The sequence below is a fragment of the Bos taurus genome, chromosome 22 (genome assembly GCF_002263795.3).
Source record: "Bos taurus isolate L1 Dominette 01449 registration number 42190680 breed Hereford chromosome 22, ARS-UCD2.0, whole genome shotgun sequence".
NCBI lineage: Eukaryota > Metazoa > Chordata > Mammalia > Artiodactyla > Bovidae > Bos > Bos taurus.
In genome coordinates this window covers 4,260,755-4,278,124 of record NC_037349.1, presented here as the reverse complement: position 1 = coordinate 4,278,124, position 17,370 = coordinate 4,260,755, and the positions used below count along the sequence as shown (strand labels likewise).

General features: G+C 40.2%; 1 protein-coding gene across 9 annotated transcripts in view; it reads right to left on the bottom strand.

Moving 5' to 3' along the window:
* The window catches only part of RBMS3 (RNA binding motif single stranded interacting protein 3), an 802,311-nt gene that overhangs the window by 380,443 nt on the left and 404,498 nt on the right, over positions 1 to 17,370 (bottom strand). The window lies entirely within an intron of this gene.

The window sequence follows — 17,370 nt, the reverse complement described above, 5'->3', positions numbered from 1 at the left end:
CCATTTCCTTCTCTAGGCGATCTTCCAGACCCACGTCTCTTGCATTGGCAGACTGATTCTTTACCACTGTGTCACCTGGGAAGCCTTATCTTAAGGTCCCCTCCTTTTTATCCAATACTCAGAAATAGGTAATATAAACTGCTACTTTTGCTGAAAACACCAGAAGATGTCAAAGTATATAATTAGGCTCTCTTTCAATGCTTTCAATTTAAAAAAGTCATGACTCATAATTCTCTCTCTATATATATGGCTAATTATGATCACAATTATCACATGCCTTTTCTTTTTCTCCATGTGTTGCATTTTTAAAAGAACAATCCCATGTAACAAACCCTTAAGTATAGATTTCTTTTCCTTAAAATAGGACACATAAATGCCATTACAATGCCATTACACAATGCCATTACAAATGTCATGTGTACACTGCTCAGTTGATAATTATGCAAAATAATAAACAGGATGGTTGACTATGAACTGAAAATACATGTATTGAGGGCACACAGTGGCCACAAGACCTTTGACAGGAAGTAAGGGCTGAGATTTTTATTAGACAGGTGCCCTGGAGTCCTAGCTCCTAGGAGTTTACTTCGTCTCTCTCTGAGTTGTATGCTTATACCATTTCACAGGGAAATATACAGAAGGAAAAATGTAAGGAGAGCAAAGGGAAAAGTGGAAATTCAACCCTCTGTAGAGGGTCTTCAAAGCCCAGCAGCAGGCCACTGCCAACATCACCCAAAACCTTGACCAAGCTGTACAGTTCTATTACAATAAAGGGAGGATTTATCCCAGGGATACAAAGATTCTTCAATATATGCAAATCAATGTGATACACCATATTAACAAGCTAAAGAATAAAATCATATGATCATTTCAATAGGTGTAGAAAAAAAAAAACTTTTGACAAAATTCAACACCCATTTATGATAAAAAACTCTCTAGAAAGTGGGCATGGGGGGAACTTACCTCTACATTATAATGGTCAAATGTGACAAACCCACAGCAAACACCATTCTCAATGGTGAAAAACCAAAAGCACTTCCTCTAAGATCAGGAAAAAGACAAGGATGTCCATTCTTGCCACTATTATTCAACATGGTTTTGGAGAATCTACCTATGGCAATCAGAGAAGAGAAAGAAAGAAAAGGAATCCAAATTGGAAAAGAAGTAAAAATGTCACTCTAAGCAGAGAACATGATACTGTACACAGAAAGTCCTGCGATCTGAAAACTCCTGGAGCTCACCAATGAATCTGCTAAAGCTGCCGGATGCAAAATGAGTGCACAGAATCTCTTACATTCCTAGACATTAACAACGAGAGGTCAGAAAGAGAACTTAAGGGAACAATCCCATTTACCACTGCATCAAAAAGAATAGAACACCAAGGAATAAACCTACCTAAGAAGGCAAATATCCCAATACTTTGACCACCTGCTGTGAAGAACCAGACCACTGGAAAATACCTTGATTCTGGGAAAGATTGAAAGCAAAAAGACAAGGGGGTGACAGAGGATGAGATGGTTAGATAGCATCACCAATTTGATGAACATAAATCTGAGCAAACTCCAGGAGACTGTGGAGGACAGAGGAGTCTGGAATGCTGCAGTCTATGGGGTTGCAAAGAGTCGGGCACAGCTTGGCAACCGAACAACAGCAACAAGGAGGCAAAAGACTCAGAAACGCTGGACTGGAAGAAGCACAAGCTGGAATCAAGATTGCTGGGAGAAATATCAATAACCTCAGATATTCAGATGACACCACCCTCATGGCAGAAAGTGAAGAGGAACTAAAAAGCCTCTTGATGAAAGTGAAAGTGGAGAGTGAAAAAGTTGGCTTAAAGGTCAACATTCAGAAAACGAAGATCATGGCATCCAGTCCCATCACTTCATGGGAAATAGATGGGGAATCAGTGGAAACAGTGTCAGATTTTGGGCTCCAAAATCACTGAAGATGGTGACTGCAGCCATGAAATTAAAAGACGCTTAGTCCTTGGAAGGAAAGTTATGACCAATCTAGATAGCATATTCAAAAGCAGAGATATTACTTTGCCAACCAAGATCTGTCTAGTCAAGGCTATGGTTTTTCCTGTGGTCATGTATGGATATGAGAGTTGGACTGTGAAGAAAGCTGAGCGCTGAAGAATTGATGCTTTTGAACTGTGGTGTTGGAGAAGACTCTTGAGAGTCCCTTGGACTGCAAGGAGATCCAACCAGTCCATTCTGAAGGAGATCAGCCCTGGGATTTCTTTGGAGGGAATGATGCTAAAGCTGAAACTCCAGTACTTTGGCCACCTCATGCAAAGAGTTGACTCATTGGAAAAGACTCTGATGCTGGGAGGGATTGGGGGCAGGAGGAGAAGGGGATGACAGAGGATGAGATGGCTGGATGGCATCACTGACTCAATGGACGTGAGTCTGAGTAAACTCCGGGAGTTGGTGATGGACAGGGAGGCTTGGCGTGCTGCGATTCATGGGGTTGCGAAGAGTCGGATACGATGAGCGACTGAACTGAACTGATGACAGAATCAAAGATGACTGAAATAGATGGAGATGTTCTTGGAGTGGAAGAATCAATACTGTGAAAATGTCTATTCTACCTAAAGCAATCTACAGATCCAGGGCAATCTCAAATTACGAATGGCATTTCTCACAGAAGTAGGACAAAAAAAAAATCTACAAGTTGTATGGAAACACAAAATTCCTGAATAGCCAAAGCAGTCTTGAAAAAGAAAAACAGAACTGAAGGAATCAGGCTCCCTGACTTCAGAATATTTAATACAAAGCTACAGTCATGAAAATAGTGTTGTACCATCATTAAAATAGGAAATAGAGACCAAAGAAACAGGATAGAAAGTCTAGAGATAAACTTATACACTGATGGTCACCTAGTCTATGACAAAGGAGGCAAGAACATAAATGGAGAAAAGACACTCTTGGTGGGAACGTACAGCCACTACAGTGAACAGTATGGAGGGTTCTTAACAAACTAAAAATAGAACTACCAAATGACCCAGAAATCCCACTCCTGGGCATATACTCAGAGGGAACCATAATTTGAAAAGATACATGCACCACAGTGTTCACTGCAACAACCTTTCAATAGCCAGGACATGGAAGCAACCTAAACGTCCATAGACAGATGAATGGATGAGGAAGGCGTTGTGTACACACACACACACACACACAATGAATAATACTCAACCTGAAAAAGAACAAAATACTGAATTCTTCAGCATCATGGATGGACCTAGAGACTGTCATACTGAGTGAAGTCAAACAGAGAAAGAAATGTATAATATCACTTATATGTAGAATCCAAAACTACAAGGGTAAAAATGAACTTCTTTACAAAACAGAAGTAGAGTCACAGAGGTAGGGAAGAATAAATTGGGATTGCCATATACACAGTGCTACATATAAAATAAATAACTAATAAGGACCTACTGTATAGCACAGGAGACTATACTCAACAATCTTTCACAGCTTACATAGGAAAAGAATCTTTAAAAAGAGTAGATATATGTGTATATATATACTGATTCTCTTTGCTATACACCTGAAACTAACACACCATTGTAAATCAACTCTAATTTAATTTTTTAATTTTTTAAAAGTAAAGATAAAGGAAAAGAGGAAACATACCTAGAAAGATGACCAACAGATATGAAAAGGTTCAGAATCTGAAGCTTTAACACTGACACACGTGAAGCAGGATAATGCATTACTAAGTAGACAATTAAGCGGAAAAGGTGATATTAATGGAAAAAGTAGTGATCTAAATTCAGTAATTTAGCAGGAATCCCAAGACACTGCTCTGAAAAAGAAATGCAGCAACCTTTACAGAAATAAGAGCCAAAAAGACTAGACAAACTTAAAAGTAAACCACTGTCTTTCATTTAAATTTTTAGTCTTTTCTTCAGCATGTTGAAGAAATAATAATGCCAGATCAGCTAATGGTAGACAATAGCCCAGAGGAATCATGTTACAAAAAAAAAAACCCCTGCAATTCAGAATAACAAAAAGTTCCATCAAATCCATCAACCCTATTTCACTGACTCTTAAGACAACATTTCCAGGCTGTAATAATTCCTGACACAAAATCTGACACAGATGAAATTTTGGATTTTCCTTTGCTCCTCAAGCATCTCATTCAACAGTATCTGTTGCTCATTTATTGAAGCTTTTCAGATATTTTACACCACGAAGAGCAATTTCTGTTTCTCATCAACTGCCAGGAATCATCACATTCCTAGATAAACAACAGACAACTCAATATTCAGATTATGATATACTACAAAGTTTAATTCTTTGTATTTCAAGTGTAGTCCAAGGACAAGCAAAGTCAATGTAATTTAGAAACTTGGAAGAAATACATAATCTCAGGCTCCATGGTAGATCTCATCAACCCGATCTCCATAGCAACTTGACATTTAGGTACTGGTATGTATGCCCATTACATTTTGAGCAGTATTGTTTTAAATCACTTTTCTCTGTAAGGAAATGCTTTTCTTTCTCTGTGATGCTTTCTTTCAACTAACCTTACAAGCGCTTCTTAACTGGTCATAACTTGTCACAAGTTTTTCACAAACATCCACTTATTTATCCTTGCTAAGGTATTATGAGTTTTATTTTTGTTATAATTTATTTTACAGATGAAGAAACAGATTTTTTGCAGGGAAATGCAGGCAGGATTTGATATGCCTAGGACTGAAACCTGGGGAGTCCAAGTCTAGAGCTCTTAATCCCTGTACCCAACTGCCTATCAAGTTCAGTTCAGTTCAGTTCAGTCGTTCAGTCGTGTCCGACTCTCTGCGACCCCATGAATCGCAGCACACCAAGCCTCCCTGTCCATCACCAACTCCCAGAGTTCACTCAAACTCACGTCTATCGAGTCAGTGATGCCATCCAGCCATCTCATCCTCTGTCATCCTCTTCTCCTCCTGCCCCCAGTCCCTCCCAGCATCAGTCTTTTCCAATGAGTCAACTCTTCGCATGAGGTGGCCAAAGTACTGGAGTTTCAGCTTTAGCATCAGTCCTTCCAAAGACAGACAATTATTAGAGGATATTTTTGTCACTTATTTACGTTTCTTGAAGTTTTCATGAATTTTTGAACAGAAGCTCTGTCAAAGGTTAATTAAGCCTCTGTTTTTCATACCTACTCAGATTCCCAATCCACATAACAAGCGCCAGGTTGGGTGAGAATGTATCTATCTTCTTTTCCCTTATCATTTATCAAGCATTAACAGCCATGCCATATAAAACACTGTGCTACTATAAAACAGCAGGGACATTTGTATTGCTTTGTATGTATTGATTGGTATTGACTGTTTATACTAATCAAAGTTGCCGTATAATTCCATAGTATTCAGTCATTTTATTTTTACATTACACAGCACTCCAAACAGAACTCTGCCTCTCATGACAGTCTCAGAATCAAACATTAAAAATAATGAACAGGTATTTTTGTTTCTGCCCAGGGATTAATAATTTCTACCAGGAGCCATAGCTACAAACATTATAGACAGTCTCAGCCGATGTTAGCGGCTTCCTGACAACACAAGTATTCAAATTCAATACTCCTCATTCAATGGAGGGGCTTCCCTGCTGGTTCAGTGGGTTGAGAATCTACCTTACAGTGCAGGGGATATGAGCTCGATCCTTGGTCAGGGAACTAAGATCCCACATGCCTCAGAGCAACGAAACTGGCCTGCCACAACTAGAAAGTCCGTGCACCCTAACTAAGACCCAACTCAGTAAAAAACAAATAAATATTTTTAAAAAAGAAAGAAAAAACCCTCAATGGAGAAAAAATTTCCCTCTTAAGTAACAAGATGAAAAATGCAATTAGCAGATGGAAAGAACACAGGGGTTAAAACAGAACAAAACAAAGGCTGACACACAGTTTAAAGTGTCTGTTTTTAGTGTAACAAAACCAAGAAGCCAGTAATCAAGCCATAGAGGTGCACCAGAATAAAGGGAAGAGCAGACTCTAACTCCAGTGCCTTGTGTTAAAGGAATCAACTGTACATTCAGCAGGTGATAAACAGGAGGACACGTGTCTGAAAACATTTGAAGCTTGGCAGTGACCATGGACAGTCACAGAGATTTCCTCTTCTTTGGGGGCGCTATGCCTGTAGTTCCCAGCCTCCCTTGTGCGGCAAGGTGACCGAGTTCTAGCCAAGGGGATGTGAGCAGAAATGGCATGTGCTTTCAGGTGAGGCTCATCTTCGGCGTTCACAGGTAATGCCCCACTCTCTGACTTCATCTGACCGCTAATGGGGGAGGCCCAGAGCATGGAGAGCCACAGGATGGGAAAGTGTCAGTTTTCCGAATCCTTATGGGACATGCCACCCACCAACCAGGAGTATCTCAAAGACACATCAGCTGTCAGTGGGTGAATACAGTGATGTGCGGGGTTTTGTCAGTAGCTAGACTATTGCACGAGACAGTGAATAAAGGGCAATTTGATCATAGCATAAAAAAGGACTGTGAGCCAGACCCTTAGGGAGACAGCTCATCTGCATTTGCTCACACTCTTCCAACAGATACAAAATCACAGACTCACACAGTGAGGGTTCTGCTGTCTCCAGGTTACACTGCATTGTACAGTACCATGGACACAAACATGGCATCCCCAGTGTCATTTCGTAGTTCATCCCAGGACGCAGTCATGAAGAATATTTCCAGTCTCTTCCTCCCTGGCTTCCTCTCTTATAACTCCCTGCAGAGGGGGAGCTAAATGGTCCCGCTCTCTTTCCATGAAAGCTCACATAATTCAAACACTGTTAGCATTTATAAGCCATCACTCTTCCACCCAGCAAGGAGTGCTTAACCAAATGACCTCATTCATCTTCCCAGGCGCCATGATCCTTGATTCTTTGGAGACAGAGAAACAAATGCTCTTACCCCTATTTCACAGATGAATACACCAAGGAAGAAAGTGGGAGGCAAATCATAAAATAAAACAAGAGGGCTTGTTTAACAAAACAAAAGGGCCACAGTTTCATGGCTATATGAAGCAAAGCATGTGGATTTAGAGGCAAAATTTCAGTCTTCTGGGGCCACAGTCAATCAGGTCAGGTTTTGTGATCTAATGGTGCCTTATCAAAATGGTTGTTAATGTTCAAAAATCATACATTTACACACACATCGATTCATGTATTTTGACTTCTTTTGGAAAAGCCAAAGATGGGGTCACATCCAGCACATATTTCTGCGTCTCAGGGCCCCATAGAGTAGAGATGCTCCCCTGTTCTCCAGACTTTCACTGTTCCATTCGCTGCAGCATCCGTGTGACAGCCTGTGGCCTGTAATCCCTGGTGACCCTGAAGGCATATGAGTATGTGGCCCTACATTTACATGTCATTAAAGAAGTAAGAGATCTTGATTCTTCCATCTGTAAACCCCTCCCTTACAATATGCAAGCTGATCATTTGAGAAATGGGTTTAAAATGATCAGACGTGGGATTATGTGCACTGTCTCTTCTGTGAGTCTTCCCCTACCACTTTCCCAGTTTTTTCCTCTTTTCAAAGTTTTTTATTAGAGTATCTTTGATTTACACTGTTGTGTTAGTTTCAAGTATACAACAAAGTGAATCAGTTGTACATACACATATATCCACTCTTTTTTAGATTCTTTTCCCATATAGGCTATTAAACATGATTGAGTAAAGTTCCTTGTACTATGTAATAGGTCCCGATTAGTTACCTATTTAATATATGATAGTGTGTATATGTCAACCCCAATCTCCCAATTTATCCATACTAGTTTTTTACACCCCGGTAACTTGGAAAAGACTCTGATGCTGGGAGGGATTGGGGGCAGGAGGAGAAGGGGGCGACAGAGGATGAGATGGCTGGATGGCATCACTGACTCGATGGACGTGTGTTTGAGTGAACTCTGGGAGTTGGTGATGGACAGGGAGGCCTGACGTGCTGAGATTCATGGGGTCGCAAAGAGTCAGACACGACTGAGCGACTGAACTGAACTGAACCATAAGTTTATTTTCTACATCTGTGACTCTATATATTTTGTATATAAGTTCATTTGTACCATTTTTCAGATTCTACACATAAGCGATATCATATGGTATATGTTTTTCTTTGTCTGACTTAAACACTGTGTCTATAGTGGCAGCTGCTAAAATGGTTGGGCAGAGGTAGCAGTTAAGTTACTTACAAATGGTCTCAGTGTCAACCCCTCCTTCTTGCATAGAAGGAGCAGGAAGGAAGGCCACTCAGAAAGGATGCAAAATTCTACACACTTGGGAATTCTTGATCACAGAACAGTAGATGTGTGCCAAATGAGTGAATGCATAACAAGCTTTATGGAGACCCTGAAAATAGGGCCTGACCAAGCACACCTTGGACTTGAGGACAGAGTAACTGCTGTTCTAAGGAAAATACTAGACTTTCCCAAGCATGGTAACATGGCCAAGAAATGTGACTCATTGTAAAGTCATGAGAAGTAGAACTGTAACAGGATGATATACTAGAGGTATATTATGGTGCTTGATATTGGTGGTTTGGAGGAGTATTTACAAGGCTTATTGGGTGAAAAAATATACCCCTGACTGCTATGGGCAAATACCACAACCAAAGTGCTATTACTGTGTTAGGATGATTATGTTAATCAAGATTTAGGTACAAAGACTATTATAACCTAGAAGCCCATAAATACACATTGTCATCCTCACCCATGGCTTAGAATCCTTCAGCTACAAGGAAGCAAGATTAGTCCTGAAATTACTCCATCTCTGGCCTTGAGTGGTTAAACAAGGTTCAGAGATGTCTTCCTTCAGCTCTGTGTCATCTTTGAGGTTTTCATCAGAATTATGCCTCTCCAGTGACGATGAAGAGGAGGATAAATAAGAGAAGTCACAGCAGTGGTTATAACTTAGTCTTTTCCAGGTCTTACATTAAAATTACCTATTCAGTATCTTTAGTCTTCAGAATAACCATGACATGTAAGTATGCATATCTCAATTTTACAGATGCCAAGATGTTACTCGGAGAGTTTAAGTGGCTTAACTGAGATCTCATAGCTACTAAGCAGCAGGTCTGGAAATAAATACCAGGTCTACATGGATCTAATGTTTTGCCATGATGCTGCTATTAAAAAGGCTTTAAGCAAATCTTAACAAGTAATATTTATGACGGCTTTTCTTTTTCCAAATTATGACTCTCTTCTAACCAATATCTCCAAATATCTGTCTTCTTCTTAATCTTCTCCTTCCCGTGGAATCTGACTACAGAGGCTGTTTCTAGTCCACGTGCCCACCTACAGGACTCCTGCTGCTGTGTTTCTTTGCTTCCTACAAATTCATTCTTCTAACTTTCACATATGTTCAGTGCAAAGGGAATAAAGTAGAGTTTGGAATTCAGAGTTCAGCCACTAGTAGCAGAAAGTACAATGAAGTTTGCATTTCTGGCAAGTTCAGAAATTCACAAGAGAGCATGTGACTCAGTATAGAAGTTTGCTCGACACCTCTAAGATAAGAGGGCTGTTCACAGGACAAACCTTGGAAAGATTTAAGAAATAGACTCCAAATATTTTGCCTGTAAAACACCATTAACTTCCTCTCTCTCTCTTTTTTTTTTTTTACCTGAATTAACCTAGAAACTTCCAAAAACACCTTCCATTGAGAAATTTTAGTTTTGTCTCTTGTTTCATATATGTGAGCAACAAAATTCTGCCTTCCTACTGAATTCCTCCTCAAATACATGTCAGGTATGTAGTTATAAGATCACTAGTAGGGGAAACTAAAATTATGGTTTTGCAAATAAATATTAATTAGCTAATGGAAGGCATATAAATTTAAAAGTCTTGGATTTCTTACTTAATCTGGGTTCCATATACCTTGACAAGCACCCTGGTGACGTCTTAAATAACTGTCATTTCTATGAGTTTTTGGTTTTCTCTTTATGTCATTTCCCAAATCCCTACAAAATTGTTGGAAAATTTATAGATTTGAGTGAAAAATTTTACAAGATAATTTATATTTATAAAAACTAAACAGGATGGAATTACAGCTGAGGAAGTTATAGCCACACCCACTCCTGTGTGTTGTATGTTTAGGACAATGGGGATATGCCAACACATAGAAATCTCTGTATTTCTCAACTGTTTGGAATCAAGGAGGTTCTAATTAGCTAAAATAAAACAGAAATGTATTTATATGAGTTAAAAATATCACGTGTTAGAATCTGATGACAAAAATGAGACAGGGTGTGCAGGGCTGGTGCACTGCGATGACCCTGAGGGATGGGATGGGGAGGGAGGTGGGGGGGGGTCAGGATGGGGAACACATGTACACCAATGGCTGATTCATGTGAATGTATGGTGAAAACCACTACAATATTGTAATCAGCCTCCAATTTAAAAAAATTGATTGGTAACATGGCCTTTTCACAACTCCAAATGAGAATAGCAAGATCCCCTAGAATTTAGGATAGAAATTATCTTAATGATGGTTGAGATGAGAAGGAGATGTTTCTTGACATATACTGCCATGTGAACATATTATCTATTCAAAAAGTAAATAAAATACAAATTCAACATTAATTAAAAGTAAAGGAAAATAATATGAGAACAGAAGGGATGAAGGGAAGGAGAGAATGACAAAAGAATAGATGTTGAGAAGCTTGAATGAAAGAAGTTATGCTTAATTTAAAATCATAATTACTTCCAAAGTTAGAAATTAGGACAAAGTTACCATGTGAGTTGCATCAAAAGGCTTAAGGACACCTTCTGTACTCTAAAAACAAGTGATGAAGTTGGATGTTTCCTAGGGGATTTTCCTAAAGCTAGAAGAATGAGACAGTTGTTCTCCTGTATGTGGTGTTTCGGTGACAAGAATGAACTCATATGCAATTGAAAAATAAGATAAAGATGTAAGGATAACATGGAAGTGTGTGGCTCCTCTGAGATTCTCCCAAGCTTGCTAATGCTTTGAAGTGAGCAGGGGTAAGCTTTCTGACAAGTAAAAAGTAAATTAATAACAGGAAACAATGCAAAATAAACAGCCAAAAAAGTAGACACTTTGAGATCTTCAGGAAAATGTTAAGAATTCTGCAAAATTGCCTTCCATGCATTCAGGGTGCATTTGGTAGGATTTGGGAAATGACATAAAGAGAAAAGCAAAAACTCATAGAAGCTTCAAGAACCTCTCTGCTTTCTATTCTACTAATTTATCTGACAAAGCTGTGAACGCAGGTCAAGAAGCTGCAAAGACATTTTGTTCTCATGTTAGAACAATAGGTTATTTTTTTTTTAAGGCAGCTGAACTTAGTTTCTAAAATTCTACTATAAAGAGTCTCTGGGAAAATTGAATGCCCTCCAATACCTACATCTGGAAGGTGCACATACTCACCCTAGGGTGGAAACTTGCATTGCTAGTATTTTTATAAGTGCTGGGGTTATGAATTTCCATAGATCTTGTGGGGTCTGTCATATCTTTATGTTTCTTCCATAAGTTTCATTATATTTAGTGTATGATTTTGCAGAATATGAAGTCCTTAAGGAGCTCACATGTACTGTTATATCAGAAAACCCTCTGTATGATCTATTTGGTAGATCCATTGGATTTTAGCCATCCTTATCTAAATCTTCACAGTGGCCTCATTCATTCAATCCTTCAACTAGTATTCATATAGGAGAAGGCAATGGCACCCCACTCCAGTACTCTTGCCTGGAAAATCCCATGGACGGAGGAGCCTAGTAGGCTGCAGTCCATGGGGTCGCTAGGAACCGGACACGACTGAGCAACTTCACTTTCACTTTTCACTTTCATGCATTGGAGAAGGAAATGGCACCCCACTCCAGTACTCTTGCCTGGAGAATCCCAGGGACGGGGGAGCCTGGTGGGCTGCCGTCTGTGGGGTTGCACAGAGTCGGACACAACTGAAGTGACTTAGCAAGTATTCATATACCTCTCCCATGGAGCCACTGCACCAAGGACCTGAAAACCAGTAAGATACGGAAAGTGGTCACTGGAATTCAGTGGGGAAGTGTGGCCTTAGGTAGTATCAGGACCCCATACTTAGCATCCCTGAGATCATCTGGGCCGGGGGATATCTGGTAAGGAGTGTCTGAAATGACTGCCAAAGGCCTTCCCTCCTGGTCTTCACACTCTGTGTAATGCCCTCCCCATGAGTGTGGGCTAGACTTAGTGGCTTGTTCATAATAAATAGAATGGACCAAAGAGATAGGATGGCCTTTCCAAGATTGGGTAACATAAGGCATCACAACCTGCCTTTACATTTTCTCTGGCTCTGCTCTTTTGCCATACTGCCCACTGGGCAAGCTCATGCGTCAAGAATCTGAGTCCTTCCAACAACTGGGTATGTGATTTTGGAAGCAGACACTCCTTTAGGTGCAGTCGTGGCCAACACTCTGAGTACAGCTTTGTGAAACACCCTAAGCCAGAGTGTCCAGCCAAGTCACCTGAGGATTCCTCAGCCACTGAGACCGTGAGCTCATAAAGGCTGCCGTATGCCACTAAGTGCTGGGGTCATTTTTCATGAAGCAATGGACACTTCACTACAGATGGAGCACCGGAGCAGAGGTAAGTGATGAACCCAAGTTCTCCAGCTAGTTGATGGTAAAAGTGCATTCTAGTTACGGTAAAAGTGGGGCCCAGCTTGCTCTGGGACCTGCAGTACACTAAATATTGCTAAAATATGAGGTGCTTATGGAGGGAGGTAGGAGATAAGAAAGTAAAAATGAGTAGCAGAACAGTGATAAAAGGTTTGAGGCTTAAAAAAATATATATATACACACACACATACATACATACACATACATATATATATGTAATAACCTTTATATCTTAAGAGAAATGGGTATGCTCAGTTAAAAAATTATGTCAAGAATTCAGTTTAAAAACCCATTTATCTATATCAGAGTGCTATGAATTCCCCACATCTTACCCTTTCAGGGTTGTCTCAAAGCATGTTTGTAGAAGAGGTTACCTGAATACACAGTCTGGTCAAATCTAACACATTCCTAATTATCTAGAGTTCTTCAAATTCCTAAGCTTTTGAAGACACAACCTCTTTTACTTTGTGCATTTTATTTGCTTCCACAATGAATTATCAGGGGCTTCTCTGATAGCCCAGTTGGTAAGGAATCCGCCTACAATGCAGGAGACCAGGGTTTGATCCCTGGGTTGGGAAGATCCCCTGGAGAAGGCAAAGGCTACCCACTCCAGTATTCTGGCCTGGAGAATTCCACAGACTGTGTAGTTCATAGGGTCGCAAAGAGTTGGGTACCACTGAGCGACTTTCACTTTCACAATAAATTACTGTCTTGAATTTTCCCTTCTACTGACAATGCGACATTTAGTCTTCTTTCCTGTGGTCGTTTGATGGGAAAAGTTTGATCAGTTTTTTTTTTTTTTTTTTTTTTTAGTTTGATGAGTCCCAACTTTCGAGAACAAGAATACATGTCCACAGAGAGTGAAGACACTTCCTGGAAGGGGCTACCACAGTCTGGTGAGCATATTCAGGGCCCAGCATTTGATAAAAAAGAAGAAGGATGCTTTAGAGGCCAGACGTCTGCTCCCAGATAATCTTACGTACACATAATTCAGAAGGAGGATGGAAGTGCAGAAGGGAGCTGACTTGCTTCAAAGCCTTTCCCACTTATACCAAGAGGGAGATTCTGAAAATAGAATATCTAGTGTAAAAGACACATTTAAGTCTCCCCCTTTCTTTCCTTTGATAACTAAATATCATAAAAGCAGAACTGCAGGAACAGGAAAAGATTGGGGAAAGTGGAGAAGAGGAAAAACGAGTCCTTGGCTGGCATGGGATAGAGATGACTTTGAATGGACAGAAAACAGAAGCATCGCTTTAGAAGCCTTAACTAGTATTTGAAGGTGGACTTATTTGTAAGAGTCCTTAGGTGATATGTTAACAGCAGTGAAATAAAAAAACAAAGCTGTCAAGTGGCTGTTGGCCCTGTGCCTTTGAAAGAATGAATAAAACCAACATTTGAATGATTTCATATAATTGCAGTGAGAACACATGATGAGGTGTAATTACACATGTGTACCTCTGAGAGTCTCGGCTGCTTGTATTGACTTTGCTGCTTCTGGTATTGAACCTGGAACTGTCTGGCTACAGTTGCTCTCTGCCTCTGGGTCAACGGAGGTCTCTCCTCTGGAAGTCTGTTAAGCATTTAAGGCCCTGCTGGCCACCGCACTTCCTGCAATGACGGAAATATTCTACATCCGCCTGTCCGGTCGGGAAGTCGCTACTCACACAGAGTTCTTGAGCACTTGAAACGTGACTAGTGCAACTAATAAATGGAATTTTTAATTTCAATTTAAAGACGTACATATGACAAATGGTTACTCTATTGGACAGTACAGATATAACATCATGAAGACAGCAGAATTGTGAGTTAGTGTCATACAGTATGAGGCACCCAGCAAATAGTACCCAGTGCATATTGAACAGATGAAAAGGAATGTAGGGCTTTGCAAGAATCCCCAAATGTCAGCTATGCCAAACTGCACATAATTAGAGAACATAAATTAATATATATATTTATATATATATATTTATATATATATATATATATATAGGGGAGGAGACGGAGGGCCTTGATAATGGCCAGTATTATTAAATGATTCACCCAAACTGTCAATTTTTTAAAATCTCCACAAAGTTACTGAATGATTCCAATACACCAATACATATGCCTTTCATATTGCAAAACATCAAATATCATCTTGGAAATTCCTAATTGTGTCAGTTCAGTTCAGTTCACTCAGTCGCTCAGTTGTGTCTGACTCTTTGCGACCCCATGACTTGCAGCACGCCAGGCCTCCCTGTCCATCACCGACTCCCAGAGTTCACTCAAACCCATGTTCATCAAGTCAGTGATGCCATTCAGCCATCTCATCCTCTGTGGTCCCCTTCTCCTCCTGCCCCCAGTCCCTCCCAGCATCAGAGTCTTCTCCAATGAGTCAACTCTTCGCATGAGGTGGCCAAAGTACTGGAGTTTCAGCTTTGCATCATTCCCTCCAAAGAAATCCCAGGGCTGATCTCCTTCAGAATGGACTGGTTGGATCTCCTTGCAGTCCAAGGGACTCTCAAGAGTCTTCTCCAACACCACAGTTCAGAAGCATCAATTCTTCGGCACTCAGCTTTCTTCACAGTCCAACTCTCACATCCATACATGACCACTGGAAAAACCATAGCCTTGACTAGATGGACCTTTGTTGGTAATGTCTCTCCTTTTGAATATGCTATCTAGGTTGGTTATAACTTTCCTTCCAAGGAGTAAGCGTCTTTTAATTTCATGGCTGCAATCACCATCTGCAGTGATTTTGGAGCCCAGAAAAAATAAAGTCTGACACTGTTTCCACTATTTCCCCATCTATTTCCCATGAAGTGATGGGACCAGATGCCATGATCTTTGTTTTCTGAATGTTGAGTTTTAAGCCAACCTTTTCACTCTCCTCTTTCACTTTCATCAAGAGGCTTTTTAGTTCCTCTTCACTTTCTGCCATAAGGGTGGTGTCGTCTGCATATCTGAGGTTATTCATATTTCCCCTGCAATCTTGATTCCAGCTTGTGCTTCTTCACGCCCAGTGTTTCTCATGATGTACTCTGCATCTAAGTTAAATAAGCAGGGTGACAATATACAGCCTTGACGTTCCTAATTGTGTAAAGAAGTACAACAATCTCTAGTTTGAAGTTGATTTTGACTCAAAACTAAAACACATTAAATGAATTGACTTTTTTTAAAAAAAATCCAAAACAAAAGTGATGAGGAATCAGATCAGATCAGATCAGTCGCTCAGTCGTGTCCGACTCTTTGCGATCCCATGAATCGCAGCACGTCAGGCCTCCCTGTCCATCACCAACTCCCGGAGTTCACTCAGACTCACGTCCATCGAGTCAGTGATGCCATCCAGCCATCTCATCCTCTGTCGTCCCCTTCTCCTCCTGCCCCCAATCCCTCCCAGCATCAGAGTCTTTTCCAATGAGTCAACTCTTCGCATGAGGTGGCCAAAGTACTGGAATTGAGGAATAACCAGTATTAAAAATGATAGAGTGAAATTGTAAGATCAAAAATACACAGTGGATCAAATCTCAAAATAATTGCTTTGTGATTTAACTCAGGCTCAAAGTTGATAGCATTCTTTGTAAAAAATCTAACTTGATTGAGGGCAGGTTGATCATTCATATATGGTAATAAATGAATTTGTTATTGTTCTTTATATAGAGACCTTTTTGCCCTGGGACATTCCTTAGACAGCATCAGATACCCTAGCAAGGAATGAATAAAACACAAAACTGAACTTACACAAAGCCAGATATCAGCAGGTATTAATTTGAGCAAAGGAATCAATAATGTATGCTGATCTGTAGATAATAATCACTTGTGTCATTCAAGACCTAGTGTTTAGAACAGAGAAAAGATGCCACATTTGCGAATACCTTGTGATTCCATTGCTCAGATAAACTCTTAGTGTGCAGTGTCCTTAGTGGGTCTCATACATTCCCAAGTCATTTTACCTTGTACTGAGAAACAGGCTCGTAAAATGTAAGAACCAAAGTTCTTTTTTTGTGCCATGAGACACTGAGATGCAGGGATCATTGCAAGTCATCACCATATATTTTTCCTTATTTTGATTCTGTGAGAAGCAACATTTCTGTAAGGATTAGTCACCATGGCATTAATTTCTCACGAACATTTTCTCATTTTCAGATGAAAGTTGCTATATAGAGTGATACAGTATTGACACATTTAAGTAAAATCATTGGGTAAACATTTCAATGAGTGACCTAGAGAATAAATTTCATCTGAATAGAAACACACATTCTGAGTCACGGAAGTATTGATATACATGCCCAGCATGAATTACTCTTCAAATGTAATTCTACATTTATATTCCATACTTTCAGTTCAGTTGAGTTGCTCAGTCGTGTCCGACTCTTTGCGACCCCATGAATCGCAGCACGCCAGGCCTCCCTGTCCATCACCAACTCCTAGAGTTCACTTAGACTCACGTCCATCGAGTCAGTGATGCCATACAGCCATCTCATCCTCTGTCATCCCCTTCTCCTTCTGCCCCCAATCCCTTCTAGCATCAGTCTTCTCCAATGAGTCAATTCTTCGCATGAGGTGGCCAAAGTACTGGAGTTTCAGCTTTAACATCATTCCTTGTAAAGAAATCCCAGGGCTGATCTCCTTCAGAATGGACTGGTTGGATCTCCTTGCAGTCCAAGGGACTCTCAAGAGTCTTCTCCAAAACCACAGTTCAAAAGCATCAGTCCTTCAGCGCTCAGCTTTCTTCACAGTCCAACTTTTACATCCATACATGACCACTGGAAAAACCATAGCCTTGACTAGATG